The following is a 16,637-nucleotide window of genomic DNA, read 5'->3' on the forward strand; positions in this document are numbered from 1 at the left end:
TGTCTGTCCCGAGCGCTGAATAATGAAGCCCAAAGCTGCTCACTGAGGCCTGGCCAGTATATGTCAACAAACACTCGGGAATAATGAAACGGCCTTACTGTATCGGGGCATGCAAAGGCGCACGCATTCGGACGCACAGCCAATTTCACACTGAAGAAGAGACATGGGACTGTCACGGTCGCCAGTGGGTTTCCAGCTCATGCGTCGTGACCGATGTGAAGCTTCGTGAAGCCCGAGTTCATTTACGCCACCGTCAAGTGAAGTCTTTGAGTCCTTTATTGTGTCTGATGCGAGCGGGTTTGTTTGTCTGTTAGTGAAGATAACTCTGGAATTAATGGCCTCAATTTGACTCACATTTGAGGACCAGTGCGGAAGAGAGACTTGTCTTTTTAAGTGCCTTTGCTGCAATAGATGAAATATAGCTATTCTTCTAATGAGGGGTGAATAACAACGATAGTCAGATAATGTTATGTCCATTCAATCAGTCTTTAAAAGTATTAGTTGATGTTTAATTATCAGTCTCGTGTGAAATTGATCAAAATAGTGAAGAAATAACACTTTATACCCCCTTTTTACTTCCTATAAGTTATCTGTCCTTTTCCTCTGTATCTACCTGCGTTGCAACAATGAAATTTCCCCATGTGTGGACTATAAAGGATTATCTTATCTTATTTGACAGTTTCCAACATGCCGTTATAGACTCAATATTCAATTCATTTTGCATACCTTCAAAACAACATTTGATATACAGTATTGCTCACTTCTACCCAATATTGATGCAATACTAACACAGACAAACTGAATCATTGAACTGTCTCTGGTGGTGATACATGGAGCCCTTTATCGTTTGAGTGTGATGTTTAAGTTTGTGTCCTCCTTTAGGGTAACGAGTTAGTTAAAGTTTTAGGGCTGACACTAACGATCATTTTGCTAATCGATTAGCAAAGCAATTATTCTTTCGATCAATCGATTAGTTGTCTTGAACGCAAAAGTCACACGATGAAAAGATTTGTACAACATTTGACCCATGATGAAGCAGAAGTGAAGCCGTTTGAGGAACATTCACGTTTTCATCAAATGCACTCAATTTAAACATTTTCCACATCGTTTTCATGGCTCAATTTCAATTTCTTTTCTCAGCTCGGGGCATGTTTTGGACCCTATGTCTCGACAATACATGACCATTTTTAATCTTTAACTCGTTTCAATAACTCATTAGTTGTAATTTATCGATTAGCTTGTTGCTACTGCTACTTTAGGCAATGTTTAGCAATAATTTAGCCCTGGTTTGTATCTGGTGCTACTCAGAAAGCCAAACATTGTCTTATGAGTACTTGCTGTGAAATTATCTATAACCACTCTGCATGCATAATAAACTGGGTGACAGTGCTAGTCATTATGAATTGATGATGGGAGGGTTGGCAAGTTTCGTCAGTTACATTTGAATACAGGCTGTCTGAATATGATGTCAATAAGGCTGCACAGTACCTCGGCACGCTCTTATTTCAGCCACGTTACAACTCATCCAAAGTGCCGTGTCTGTCTGGGACGCGCTCAAAACTTAAGAGCTCTCTGGGTCAGGTAAGCATTAAGCGCCAAGATGGAATTCTACAAAAAACGCCGCCCTCTGGGTCCATGTGTGCGCCAGCCGTACTCCCAGAGACATCACCCCGGGCATTAACTTCAGTATCGATTTTGATTTCGAGCGTTCCCTGGCAGCCAAAAGCCACGGCGCGAAAAGAATGTAAGAGAGGAAGGGAAGGTACCCGCTGTGGAATAACTGATGGGCCGGAGAAGCCTGCCAGGAGCTCCCCCCCCCTGGTCTGGTGGCGGTCACTGGATCACACACGGAACAGACTGAGTGGGCAATTAGACATTTAGAGCCCTGCCATGTGATTCAGAGGCACTGCAGACCCGCACAGGAGAGTGAGCGCTTTGACACGGGCCTTTTACGACCACTGATCGGACTAATCTGCGAGTGCTCGAGCCAAACGCAAAGGCTTCAGAGTTAGGTTTGACAGACAGCGCGGGGCCCGAGCTGTAGTAAGCGAAGCAGGAACACGGTGGAAAGAGATATTGTGTATTGATGCGCACTGATGTTGAGTGACAGTGTTTGAGTTTGAACATACCGCCTGCACAGTGAGAGCGGTAAGAGTTTCTTTTTGAAATGTGTTCCTGTGGAAGTTAGAATTGACTTTTTATCAAGAGCGGATGTAAAGGAGGTGAGATAGTTTTGGCTTTGCTCATCAAAACGCTGCACTGCTTTTTCGTTGAAGATCTATAGACACTTCTGTTCTTGTTGAAAGCTGTTCCAGCATGCTCAGTGTTAAATAGGGTTAGAAAAATGAACGAATATTGACAATTTGGGGGCACAGATCCAGATACAGCTCTTACCGCTGAGCAAAAAGTCACAAATAAGTCTATAGCCCCATTTTGTGACATTTCCGCCGACAAACTTTCCACTCTCATCGTTATTGAGAGTGGGCTTGCCTCTCCACAGACCTGACCTACGCTGCGTTCCAGGCGTCCTTGGAGGTGGGATGTTCCGAGTTCTGACGCGTACATTTACACTGGAACAGCCTCACATCTTGGATTTCTTTCTTGAAAACTCGGACAGCATTTCAGAACCTCGAGTCCTGCGTTTGGATAAAGTTTTACATCCAACAGTTAAAATATTGAATAGTACTCTTTGCTGTCTACTGTACCCTGCTGTGCTGCTGTGGAGCCTCTGCAGCTAGAAATGCATTGTTGTGCTAATGTTGCTAATGTCTACGCGGAGCTAACGACAACAGAAGCAAAAATTAACCGTCAAATATTGATTTATAACTTAAAGATGGACAGTGTTGATAAGTTCATTTACCAACACTGTCCATGTTGATAAATGAACTTAATTTGATCCATATTTTGGTTTATTTGAGCACATTCTTGGGTTTTATTGTTCATACACTGTTATGTCTTGCTCAAAGTTTGACTGCTGGAACACAGAAGATCCCACCTCTGAGGATAACTGGAATGCAGCTCTATAAATTGACGTTTCACAGTAAGAATTATGTTTTCAGTGTATTTTTGAAGAGCTGTCATTATGTAGGAAACCTGTTAACTCTGTAGTTTAGACTTCTACAAACTGCAATGCGGGATTCTTGCATTTGTGCATCAGTTCATTTGATAATGATAAGGCACCTGGACAGAATCCAACTATAAAAACATGAAATGCAAATCCAATCGCAATGTTTGTCAAAAAATGAATAAATACAATTAGATATTTTGCCAACATTTTTCAGCCTTATATTTTTGAGGAATGAAAACACCTTCTATTTTATAATGGTGTTGTTTTTTTATTCAAATTCCTCCGCCCCATCAGGCTGATCACAGGTCAGGGTCAACACTCGTCACCGTCGGGCAGTGCGTCATAGCAGAAGACAACTGAAACCACTCCGGGAGACCAGCGGTGTCCTGACAGAAAGACTAGAATGCTACAGGCATCAGCAGAGTATCTATGGAGACTAAACTACAGCGTGGGGCGATCACATGCCCTCATTATCATGGGTAATGTATGAGCAGGGCCCAGAGGAACAGACTATCTCCTCAAAACAAGACGCTATAGATTTTACCCCTAAGTCCTTTTGGGGAGAGGTCGGTCTGTTTTCAATTTGCATTCACGTGTCGTCTAAGAAAATGTGAAAAGCGATTGTATCACAGACAATTCAATACTTTCCAAATACCTGTAACCTTGCTTTAAAGGTGCACTATGTATAGAGCTGCAACTAACGATTATTTTAGTAGTCGACTAGTCAGAGATGATTTTTTCTATTAGTTGAGTTTTACATTTAGACTTTTTAAATACATTATCAATGAAATAATTAGTACATTTTGGCAAGTGAAGGCTTCTATTAGAAAATTTTAGATTGTTTAAATTGTGCCACTTGCCCGATGTAAAACACACTTTTGGTCATGTGCACTTTAATGTCATACTGTGGAACATTCCAGACAACGCAATCACATCACCATAGAGAAAAGCAGGTTCCACATCCCACCAGAAAAGTGACATAGTACACCTTTAAAGTTCATTCAGGGTCCGTGTAGACAAACCAGAACATGATGTAACGTTTTCCTACTCACACACACACACACACACACACGATCACACACACACACACACACACACACGATCACACACACACACACACACACACACACACACACGATCACACACACACACACACACACACACACGATCACACACACACACACACACGATCACACACACACACACACGATCACACACACACACACACACACACACACACACACGATCACACACACACACACACACACACAATCACACACACACACACACGATCACACACACACACACACACGATCACACACACACACACACACACACACGATCACACACACACACACACACACACACTCGCGCTGCAGTGGCCCCTGACAGCTTGGCTCCGAACACAAATAACTCCACGCTCCCGCTCCCGCTTTAATGTTCCTGTCCGTCTGTGAGTTTTTGTCCGGTTTTGTCCGCTTAAATCCACCTGCCGCGTGCACTCGGACTGACCATCCCGAGCCCCAAAGCTGCAGGAATCCTATCATCTTTAATCCGCCATTGTTTGTCCGTGAGCTAAAATCCCTCAAGCGCTCATCAGTCGCCGTCTGCCTTTGTTCTGGTGAGAAAAATCATAGAGATAAAACATGGAGGAGAAAAACAAAGTCGGCTTCGAAGAGAGAATGACTGAGGCGGGGACGGGCCGGGACCCAAGATGAACCGTGTCCCGTCTTCACATACGTTGTGTATGTTTCAAGCCCTGTGTCCTCGATTGATCCCCCGTATTCAACGTGATGTCACTCAGCTCGTTGCCTCGGGGCGGGTGGGGCTTCTGTCCTGCTGCTGGGATTTAAGCTCAATGATAATATCTCATATCACTCCGTATCCAACTGTGTGCGTGGAGGTTTTTGTCATAAGCGTCTGCCCTTTACCACAAAACAACAGCAACCATGCAGTACAAATATTGTGTAAATCTGACCGATGTGTTGAAACATGGCTTTAAAGTTATTAGTTGAGTTTGAATTATCAAACAAATGTGAAGTGTTTGTAAAAGATAATCACAAAAATTCAGAAGTATCACCTAATATCCTTATTCGAAAGTTTAGAACGTAATCTTGGGTCGTATTTATAATCGACTCTAGTTGTAAAAGTTCCACTATAAACAATATGCCCGATATTCAAATTTAGCATATGTTCAAAACAAGATTCATATCTAAATGTTGATATATTGCCCACATCTACTTATAAGGCAGTCTGACTCAAGAATATACCGTATTTTCCGGACTATAAGTCGCACCAGCCAAAAAATGCATAATAGAGAAGGAAAAAAAACATATTTAAGTCGCACTGGAGTATGAAATGCGGTTGCAAGTGTGAAAATAACAAAGAATATGACATATAAGTCGCTCCGGTGTATATAAGTAAAAGTATATAAGTCACCCCCCGGCCAAAACTATGAAAAAAGGTGCGACTTATAGTCCGGAAAATACGGTACAAATATTGCAATATTGGCATTCAGATTTAAAAGAAAGGTGGAATTCAATTGTTTTTAATATAAATTTTTCTTTTTAGTACATTTTACATTCTTAATAATGTTTTCTAATCATTAAAACAAGAAATAATAAACTAACTACAGTTATATTTGTCAATATACTCGATTTATAATGACTAGAAAGCAACACTGATACACAAAATAAGGGGTTCTCAGAGTGTGAGACAAGCTTAGACAGTATAACAGATATAATAGACTTGTCATCCATCTTAGTTACCTGGGCAGATAATATTGATGAATGCTGTTATGAATTTAAAATTTGAATATTGAGTATATTGTTAATTGTAAATTCTACAATAAGAGATAATTTAAAATAAAAGTTGAAAATGTTATGTTGTAAACTCTAAAATAAAGATATTGGACGAAATGTCTGTACTTTTGTGATACATTTTACAGGCATTTGTCTGATGATTAAACCTCAAGTAATACAATAAAAGCTCTGTTGGATTGACTACATATCGTCCGATTGTTTTTGAGATATTTCAAGGAGGTCACACAAACATCGGTTTAAACAAATAAAGTTGACTGTACAGTTTTATAGTGTAAGATATGTGGTGTTTAACAAATAAATAATTATCTTATCTTTACGCCACACACCCCACTCTGAATCACTGTGTGTGTTGTATCTTTTAATGGTGTCGCTTTGACGTGTGTGATGTGTCGCGCAGCGGACCTCCTGCCAGACAGCACTGGCACTATTTATACTTGTGTTATGTGTGGATACCTGAACACACTCATTAGCTCTGGCTTGTCAGCGATTTAAATACAATTGATTATCATTCACTGTAATGAATCCATTTGAACCATGTAAAGATCAGCAGAAAGAGTGTCCTGGGCCCTTCACCAAAACAACCCAACAACCCTGACACAACGTCATTGTAGCGTCCAGTCGAATTGAGAAGGCCAGAACTGATGGTCAAATGTCTTTTAATGGTTCCTTTTCTTTGTCGTTCAACCAACGTAAGAGCTAGACAGAACAAAATAAAAAACAATTACATTTTGGCCGTAAATCACCGTATTTCTAGCTCATTACATTAGTACAATATTTCCCAACATATTCGTCAATTAAACATTTCAAATCTTTCATTAATCCATCCATCCATCTTCTGCCGCTTTATCCGGGGCCGGGTCGCGGGGGCAGCAGTCTGAGCAGGGACTCCCAGACCTCCTCCTCCCCAGACACTTCCTCTAACTCCTCCGGGGGGATCCCGAGGCGTTCCCAGGCCAGCCGAGAGACATAGTCTCTCCAGCGTGTCCTGGGTCTTCCCCGGGGCCTCTTCCCGGTGGGACATGCCTGAAACACCTTCCGAGGGAGGCGCCCAGGAGGCATCTGGAACAGATGCCCGAGCCACCTCAGCTGGCTCCTCTCGACGTGGAGGAGCAGCGGCTCTACTCCGAGCTCCCCCCGTGTGGCCGAGCTCCTCACCCTATCTCTAAGGGAGCGCCCAGCCACACGGCGGAGGAAACTCATTTCGACCGCTTGTATCCGCGATCTTGTTCTTTCGGTCACTACCCAAAGCTCATGACCATCGGTGAGGGTAGGAACGTAAACCGACCGGTAAATAGAGAGCTTTGCCTTTCAGCTCAGCTCCTCCTTCACCACAACGGTCCGATGCAGCGACTGCATCACTGCAGCCGCTGCACCGATCCGCCTGTCGAGCTCACGCTCCATCCTTCCCTCACTCGTGAACAAGACCCTGAGATACTTGAACTCCTCCACTTGGGGCAAGGACACCCCACCCACCTGGAGAGGGCAAGCCACCTTTTTCCGGTCAAGAACCATGGCCTCGGATTTGGAGGTGCTGATTCTCATCCCAGCCGCTTCACACTCGGCTGCAAACCGTCCCAGTGCATGTTGCAGGTCCGGGTTTGATGGAGCCATCAGGACAACATCGTCTGCAAACAGCAGAGGTGAGATCCTGTGGTCCCCAAACCGGACACCCTCCGACCCCTGACTGCGCCTAGAAATTCTGTCCATAAAAATTATGAACAGAACCGGTGACAAAGGGCAGCCCTGGCGGAGTCCAACATGCACTGGGAACAGGTCTGACTTACTGCCGGCAATGCGAACACAGCTCCTGCTCCGGTCATACAGGGACCGGACAGCCCTGAGCAAAGGGCCCCGGACCCCGTACTCCCGGAGCACCCCCCAAAGGATACCCCGAGGGACACGGTCGAAAGCCTTCTCCAGATCCACAAAGCACATGTGGACTGGTTAGGCAAACTCCCATGAACCCTCGAGCACCCGATGGAGGGTATAGAGCTGGTCCAGTGTTCCACGACCGGGACGAAAACCACTCTGCTCCTCCTGAATCCGAGGTTCGACTATCGGTCGGATTCTCCTCTCCAGTACCTTGGAATAGACCTTACCCGGGAGGCTGAGGAGTGTGATCCTTCTGTAGTTGGAACACACCCTCCGGTCTGCCAGTCCAGAGGCACGGCCCCCGAACGCCACGCGATGTTGCAGAGACGTGTCAACCAAGACAGTCCTACAACATCCAGATACTTTAGGTACTCAGGGCGGATCTCATCCACCCCCGGAGCCCTGCCACCGAGGAGTTTGCGAACAACCTCAGTGACTTCAGCTTGGGTGATGGATGAGCCAGCCTCCGAGTCCCCGGTCTCTACTTCCTCTTCGGAAGACGTGACTGAGGGATTAAGGAGATCCTCAAAGTATTCCTTCCACCGTCCGACGACATCCCCAGTCGAGGTCAGCAGGCCTCCACCCGCACCGTAAACGGTGTTGGTGAGACACTGCTTCCCCCTCCTGAGGCGCCGGACGGTTTGCCAGAATTTCTTTGGTGCCGACCGATAGTCCTCCTCCATGTCCTCCCCGAACTCCTCCCAGGCCCGGGTTTTTGTCTCTGCGACAGCACGAGCCGCAGCTCGCTTGGCCTGCCGATACCCGTCGATGACCTCCGGAGACCTACAAGCCAGAGTGGCCTGATAGGCCTCCCTCTTCAGTCTGACGGCATCCCTTACTTCCGGTGTCCACCACCGGGTTCGGGGGTTGCCGCCACGACAGGCACCGGAGACCTTGCGACCACAGCTCCGAGCAGCCGCATCAACAATGGAGGTGGAGAACATGGTCCACTCGGACTCAATGTCCCCAGCCTCCCCCGGGACATGGGAGAAGCTCTCCCGGAGGTGCGAGTTGAATACCCTACTGACAGAGGGCTCCACTAGACGTTCCCAACAGACCCTCACAATGCGCTTGGGTCTGCCAAGTCTGTCCGGCTTCCTCCTCCGCCAGCAGATCCAACTCACCACCAGGTGGTGATCGGTTGACAACTCTGCCCCTCTCTTCACCCGAGTGTCCAAGACATGCGGCCGGAGGTCTGATGACACGACAACAAAGTCGATCATTGACCTCCGGCCTAGGGTGTCCTGGTGCCACGTGCACTGATGGACACCCTTGTGCTTGAACATGGTGTTCGTTATGGACAATCCGTGGCTAGCACAGAAGTCCAATAACTGAACACCGCTCGGGTTCAGATCGGGGAAGCCGTTCTTCCCGATCACCCCTCTCCAGGTGTCACTGTCATTGCCCACGTGGGCGTTGAAGTCCCCCAGTAGAACAACGGAGTCCCCGGTCGGTGCACTGTCCAGTACCCCTCCCAAGGACTCCAAGAAGGCCGGGTACTCTGCACTGCTGTTCGGCCCGTAGGCCGCCACAACAGTGGGAGACCTGTCCCCCACCCGAAGGTGGAGGGACGCAACCCTCTCGTTCACCGGGGTAAACTCCAACACGTGGCGGCTGAGCTGAGGGGCTATCAGCAAGCCCACACCAGCCCGCCACCTCTCCCCGCGGGCAACACCAGAGAAGTGGAGCGTCCAGCCCCTCTCGAGGAGATGGGTTCCAGAGCCCAAACTGTGCGTGGAGGTGAGGCCGACTATATCTAGTCGGTATCGCTCAACCTCCCGCACAAGCTCAGGCTCTTTCCCCCCCCAGCAAGGTGACATTCCATGTCCCCAGAGTTAGTCTCTGTGTCTGGAGATCTGGTCGCCGAGGCCCCTGCCGTCGACTGCCGCCCAGATCTCTCTGCACCGGCCCCTAATGGATCCTCCTGCGGGTGGTGGGCCCACGGGAGGGCGGCCCCACGTCGCTCTTTCGGGCTGTGCCCGGCCGGGCCCCGTGGGGTAAGACCCGGCCACCAGGCCGGGTCATTAATACAGTCGTTTTAACTACAGACCGTGTTCCCCTGTCGACTGTAGCTTGATCCGTGAGTTTGTCCTTGAGTTTGTCCTTTAGTTTGTCCGTGTTTTGTCCGTGTTTCGTCCGTGTTTTGTCCGTGTTTTGTCCATTTATTGTTCTTCAATTCACTTTGCGTCTTTTTCTTAGTGTCAAGTAGACTTCTGTTTCGCGATTACTTCCGGTTACACAGGAAGTTACCAAAATAAAAGCAAAACCTTACCATACAACATAAATGTGTCAAATTGACCTTTACAGTCATGATTGAAGCATGTACAGCAACAATATTTACGTCTATTTCTATTTTCAAAGCGACTTTATTCGACAGGGCAGTGAGGGATCAAGAGTGGGGAGAGACATTCAGTGCTAAGATCACAGCAGAGTTCATTTTGTCACAGGTAGAGCTGGAGAGTCAGTCATGTCGTGTCGTCAGTGATATAGTTGAGGTTTCCTACTCAAAAGGGCCAAAGCCAATCAGACTTTGGAGGAAGGAATACATGCGTTCGCGGTGACGTCATACAGCCGGGACTTCCCCATAGCGGCCATTTTAAAAGGGGCACGCGATATATAAAAACCAAGACGACTGCATCCTTTTCTACGGCATAATGAGCTACGAATACTTTGATTCTTTAGACAATAACGACAAACTAAAGTACACGACAAAGCTCTCATTTCTTGGTCAGTCAACAGAGCAATGTCCTGACAGATTAAGCAGGTTTTGGGCATTTTGGCCTCATATTTCCTGGATTTGGTATGTAGTAGACGTGCTGTTGTGCCCCTTTCAAAATGGCGGACTCGTTTGCCACTGCCACAAGTTCCCGACTGTGCGAATGCATGTATTGGATTATTTTTTGCACATTAATTGACACTGATTAAAATGTTGTTCATAATGTTCGTGAAATTCAAAAATCTTTATGATGTATGTATTATGTCCCCATATTGTGCAGCTCTTGTCACAGGGTTTGGCCTTGTTCTCCACACAATAGGAATGAAAAAATAATTTGGAGAAATCACTCATCTCATTGTCCCCGACTTATCATTCCAAAATGTCTCCCTATGATAAAGCCTATTTTAATAATGCACACTATACACCGACATCTGTCCAGAGCGTTTCGGCCGGTACACGCAGTGGTTCCAAGGATAAGCCTCGTGCTCATGCTGCTCTCCCGCAATAAATCTCCCCCCAACCTCTTTTTACAATCCCCAGACATTCTCCGGGTCACATTGAGTTTACATTTTATCACAGCTCAAATGTCAAGAATACAAGTTTATTCCCAATTCAAAGTCGCAGTCACTTTGAAAAAACTATTCATTTAAATGGACTTCAAAGTGTTTTCGCCTTAGCTCTGCCCGTCAGTGAGATTCATGTGTTTAATATTCTCTCCGGGTGATGGGGTTTTCTGCATGCAAATTCCCCTCACTTGTTCTGTCTGGGGGGTGATTGGAGCACCCCCTTTATACTGTTTAACGCTATAAATTGGAATGAGATTTGCGGTGAGATAATTACGTCCCGGGGCGTCGCCGCTGCCGTGTTGAGACGAGGCGACAAAAGGACTGTATTGAACAAGTTAAGATCTTGATTGTGGGTTTGGACACGTTTCTTGATTGACTTGGCCCTCGAGCGAGCCAAGTCGATACGGAATCAATGTGAGTAAGTGATTATGGAGTGGGCTGAACCGCAGGCTGATTGCACTTTCGGAAAAAGTCCAAAAGGATGATTATGGGGGTGTACGCGAGGCAAATGTTTGAAGCGAAAGGGAGAAACGAGATAATAAACACTGCAGAGATATGAAGGCAGCTGGATTCTAGAGGGGCGTTCAAAGTTTAAACACAGTCTGGGACACGGCGTTATTACCTGCAACAGAAGAAAGGGAATGCTCGTGTAGACTGTCTGGGAGTCACAGGTTTGTTGGTTTCTATTTCGAAATTCACTATTGACGATGGTGGTTCCTGTTCCTTCGCACAAAAGAGAAGGAGCAGGAACAGAAGGCCGGCGGTCCATATCCCAAATAAACAACATTGTGTGCAGGACAAGTTCATGTTGTTTCTTTACACAGACTGTAAAGAAACTGTGTTCAGGAATATAAAGTGACATGGTCTTTTAGTCGTTTAGTTGAATAATCAGATTTGGGATTGGGATTTTTAAATGGGTTTTTAAGCATGGAGTGAGTGAATTTGAGATTGGATGTATTTTGGATTTATTCTGCATTTTTACATAGAATCTATTGTTACTTTTCTTCTTTCGTCAGTGTTGTATTGTTGGATTATAGATATTTCTTTCCACGTCCCATTTAGTTACTAGCGATACTTTATTTAGTTGATTACCTGTTCTCACTGGACTTAGATCATGAGAAAGGTTGACCAACAGGAGGAATAGGTGAGATAAAGTGTCTGTGTTTGAACAGCTGCATTAAATAGACAAATGTGAATTAAATAGTCAAATTCTTGATAGACTATAAACGTCGATTAGTCTCTCCAACCTTTTTAAGTATCTACGATTTGACCTTGTATCAGTCCCAGTGTATTCATCAGTAAAAAAGGCAGAGTAAACTCACAATTCAGACCCAAATTTTAGGATAACACAAAGGTTTTACGAAGCATTTGCACAGTTCCGAAAGGGCAGTGCAGGCTAAAGGGGAGCAAAGAGCGTGTGCAGTCCAGATTTGCATCTTTCTCAGGCCACGGCACATTTGCCTATGGGACCTAATGAATATGAAAAGCTGAGCAATTTTTCCACAACAGGCAAAATTTGAGGTGGATAAAATGCAAATGCTGTCAAATTGTGCATGCTATCTGATTTTATCAAGACTACAAGGAGCAAAACTGTGTGGAAATCAGTTTGAAAAGCAGGTAGTTGTATTAGATTCATCTCTTCAGCAGTTACAGACAGGCACCTGCAGGTCTTCTAAAACGTCCCTCGGTCCGTGCGCATCAGCTGAGAACTTGCAGAAGACATAACTATGAGCACCATAACTTCAAGCGGCTGTTCTAGTTTGATCACACAGTAAACTCATTTACATATCAGATTTGCGCCACTACTAATACGCAGAGTTTCTGATGGTAAAAAGGTGCATCGTTCATTTTAAGTAGTTCTCGCAATTTAGCACTCGTCTGGCCCTAAATGCTTTCTCCTGTCTGCTGTTGTGAATCTACAGTTAATCCTTTAAAATCCCCCCAACATAATTTGTCAATTAATATACATCTGGTCGAGTTAGACACCGTGGACCGGTTTGTACAGGGAAAACCCAAATGTCTCTTTTTCATGGGTACCAAACACAAAATAAACAGCAAACACAGGATACTAAAACACAAATGAAATTAACCAATGCATAAAAACACATTCATACTGTACATTTATATGAAACAAGTGTATCAGCACTGTAGGTAGTCTTTGACCATTGCTTTAAAATCGTTAAAAATCATTAAAAGGCATAAAATGATTTAATTTAGAAAGCCTTTTTTCCTGTCTCTGTGTTAATACGATGGGATTAAATGGGTTAAAAATGTCCTGAGACCTCAAACGGTGACAACCTGAACTAATGTGCAATGAATAATCAGGCAAAATACACAAACAAAAGGCAGTGCTGTTCTCTTCTTGCATCCAATGATTGACATTCTACTTTAGAGTATAATTTACAGTGGCATTCTCCTCCTGTTATGACCATGGTTTTGACCATTATAATCTGCATCTCTCTGTGCCTAAGACATAAGACCTGGGACTTCCACCGGCCGATCGATTATTCCACTAAAAAGCTCTCAAAACTATTAAATATCTCTGTGCAGCTGACCCAAACTGCACTCACAAGAAGAACGGCAGTAGGTGTGCACCAAATATGATATCTCTTTTATTTGTATCATCACAATAATATCCAGACAATATTTTCACACAAAAAATCAGATTATGCCTATAGATGTCTTGGTTGAGGTTCAAGTGTGGCACGAAACGAAGATGAACCACAAAATGATCCAGAAAAGTACAGAAATATCCCTTTATACCCTTTGTTAGAAGATTACACGTATGTTTCTGTCTCTTTTTTGCTCTTTTAATTAAAGCTTATAGATTCTATATTCTAATTTTGCAGATCTCAATAACAACAACTGCAACATTTACACATTTTTGAACGAAATACAGAAATAGGAAACTGTTTGTCTTTATATGTAATAACTTATAATTCAATCCATCCAAATCTAAATAAATCAATAAAATAGACTGAGACAAACTTGGGTCGGACTAAGACATTGACCGATTAATTGACTAAACGACTGAAAACCTACAGCAGGCGCAGAGAGTTACATAGCCATTTCGATCCTTGTTGATTTTTGGCGTAAAAGGATGAAATAAAGAATATGACTTTGATGCCATCTCATGCACTGTGTCATCTTGAGACGCTTTATTTGTAAAACCTCTGTAAAAATAGCCCTCTCACCAGAATCCTGATACGGACTCACCTTGTGCTGTTCTGAAACAATGTGGAATTTGTCATGAAAACATTAACAAAGCCAAGTTTGTTTTGAGTTTGAAATTGAGATTCCGAGTGACAAGAGGCGACAGCTTTTTGTTCTGTGTTTTGGAGAAGATCACAAGCACTTTGTTCCTTTCTCTGTCCTATAAACACCGTAAAGCAATTTCAGCGCTTTCCAGAAAACAGATGATATTTGTCACGGCAATGCACGGATATGACTTCTGATCCATCTGGTCACAGCACAATGGTTTTACGCTAAATTGTGTGATTTTTTGGTGCATTTCTATGATCACATTTTGGTGGCAGGAAAGGTGTGATTGGTCTGAATCTGTACCTCTAAAATTGAATATTTCAAAGAATAAAAGTAAATTAAAGCCGCAAGCGGCATCCAACGGCCCTCGCGGGCCGCCGGCCTTCCGACTCTGCGCTTTTGACTTGATAAAGATGGCGCCCTTATTGTGTGTTGAATAAAAAAAGAACTTGACAGACGGCGACACATTGGACATGGCCAATCCAGTGCAAATGAACACAAGTGTCAGTCAAATTTGCTGCGCCGCCGCACAGAGACCGTAGCACTTGGAATAAAAATATGGATAACTTTTGATGCCGCGCTTGTGTAGATGATTTTTCCCAAAGTAAAGCTTGATCGAGCTATTGCCCACGGAGGAGTTTGTTAAAGTGTGAAGCGTAAATGTGAACATTTCAAGGATTTGGCGTTTTTCCCATTTGTGACAGTATATTTGCAGCTCCACGGCACAGAGACCGTACCACTTAAAATCAAAATATGGATAACTTTTGATGCCCCGTTTGTGTAGATGATTTTCCCCAAATATGAGCTTGATCGGGCAATCGGCCTAGGAGGAGTTCGTTAAAGTGTGAAGCGTAAAAATGTGGTGATTTTAGAGATTTCGCTGTTTTCCCATTTCTGACATATATTTGCGGGTCCGCCACACAGAGACCGTAGCACTTAGAATCAAAATATGGGTAAGTTTTGATGCCCCGCTTGTGTAGATGATATTCTCCAAATATGAACTTGATCGGACAATCGCCCTAGGAGGAGTTTGTTAAAGTGTGAAGCGTAAAAATGTGGTGACTTGAGCGATTCTACGATTTTCCCATAAGGATAACATGGGATGTTTCTGTCAACGCTACGGTTACGCCGTACAAAATATGACTTTGGCTCTCATACTTTTATGATCAGGATGGCAAATTAGAATTTCGTTCAAAATATCATGTCATTTGGAAAAACTCTATTGTTTATAGGCTACTCTGAAGGCCAAATAGTCAGAATTCTGGGAAACGTTTGCGGCTCCGTCGCACAAAGACCGTAAAAGTTATCCTTAAAATTTGGATAACTTTAGATACACCACTTGTCTAGAGGACGTACACCGATTTTGAGGTTGGTGGGCAAAACGCACTAGGAGGACTTCGTTAAAGTGTAAAACATAAAAATGTGGTAATTTGAGAGATTTTGTGGTTTTCCCATAGGGATAACATGGGAGGTTTCTGTCATCGCTACGACTACGGCGTAAAAATTTAGGCATTTTTGTGATTGGCTTTTGTGATCGGGACGGCAAAATAGAATTTTGGGTAAAGTTTAGACAATTTTGGTAAAACTAATTTTTGACCTTCAATGTTAATTTAAAGGTCACTCTGTAGGGGGCGCTATCACTGCCATTTCAATTTTGTCAGCCTAAACTGGTCCAAACTAGAAAGTTTAACAACTGATTCAAATTTGGTCCTAATCGGACTGGTTTTGATCAAATGGGAGCAATTTTTAGACCTGCAATATTCCAAAATAAGTTGTCCAACTTTGCGGCTGCGCCGCACACAGACCGTAAAAGGTATCTCAAAAAATTGAATAACTTTAGATGCCCCACTTGTCCAGAGGACGTACGCCGATTTTGAAGTCGGTGGGCAAAACGCCCTAGGAGGAGTTCGTCAAAGTTTGACGTAAACAAAATGGCTAACTCAGCTTGTTTTCATTTTCAAAGGAAGATGGCGGCCATAGGGTAAGTTTGGGGGCGTGGCCACAATGATTTTTTTTGTTTATCCTCACGAGAGGAATGCGTGTCCCGAATTTCGTAGCTTTACGCCAAAGTTGACCTCGGGGCGTCTCCCATAGGCGCAATGTATTTTGACTTTTGTCGGTGGCGCTGTCGCGCCATTTTTTAACGAAAAAAAAAATGGCCCAGAAAAAATAAAATTTTTCGCCGATTCTGAATTTTGGGCAAAGTTTGGTGAGTTTTTGAGCATGTTCAGGGGGTCAAATTAGAGATCAAAGCGCTGAAGAAGAACAAGAAAAATAATAATAATAATAATAATAATAATATTTTTAGCAAAAACAATATAGCCGTTTTTACT

The 16,637-nt window shown here is 44.1% G+C and overlaps 1 protein-coding gene across 2 annotated transcripts in view; it reads left to right on the top strand.

Moving 5' to 3' along the window:
• kcng4a (potassium voltage-gated channel, subfamily G, member 4a) overlaps positions 1–16,637 on the top strand; it is a 62,299-nt gene that overhangs the window by 5,511 nt on the left and 40,151 nt on the right. The window lies entirely within an intron of this gene.

Source organism: Eucyclogobius newberryi, unplaced genomic scaffold, assembly GCF_026437365.1.
Source record: "Eucyclogobius newberryi isolate DKJ021-1_F unplaced genomic scaffold, fEucNew1.0.hap1 SCAF_7, whole genome shotgun sequence".
Classification (NCBI taxonomy): domain Eukaryota; kingdom Metazoa; phylum Chordata; class Actinopteri; order Gobiiformes; family Gobiidae; genus Eucyclogobius; species Eucyclogobius newberryi.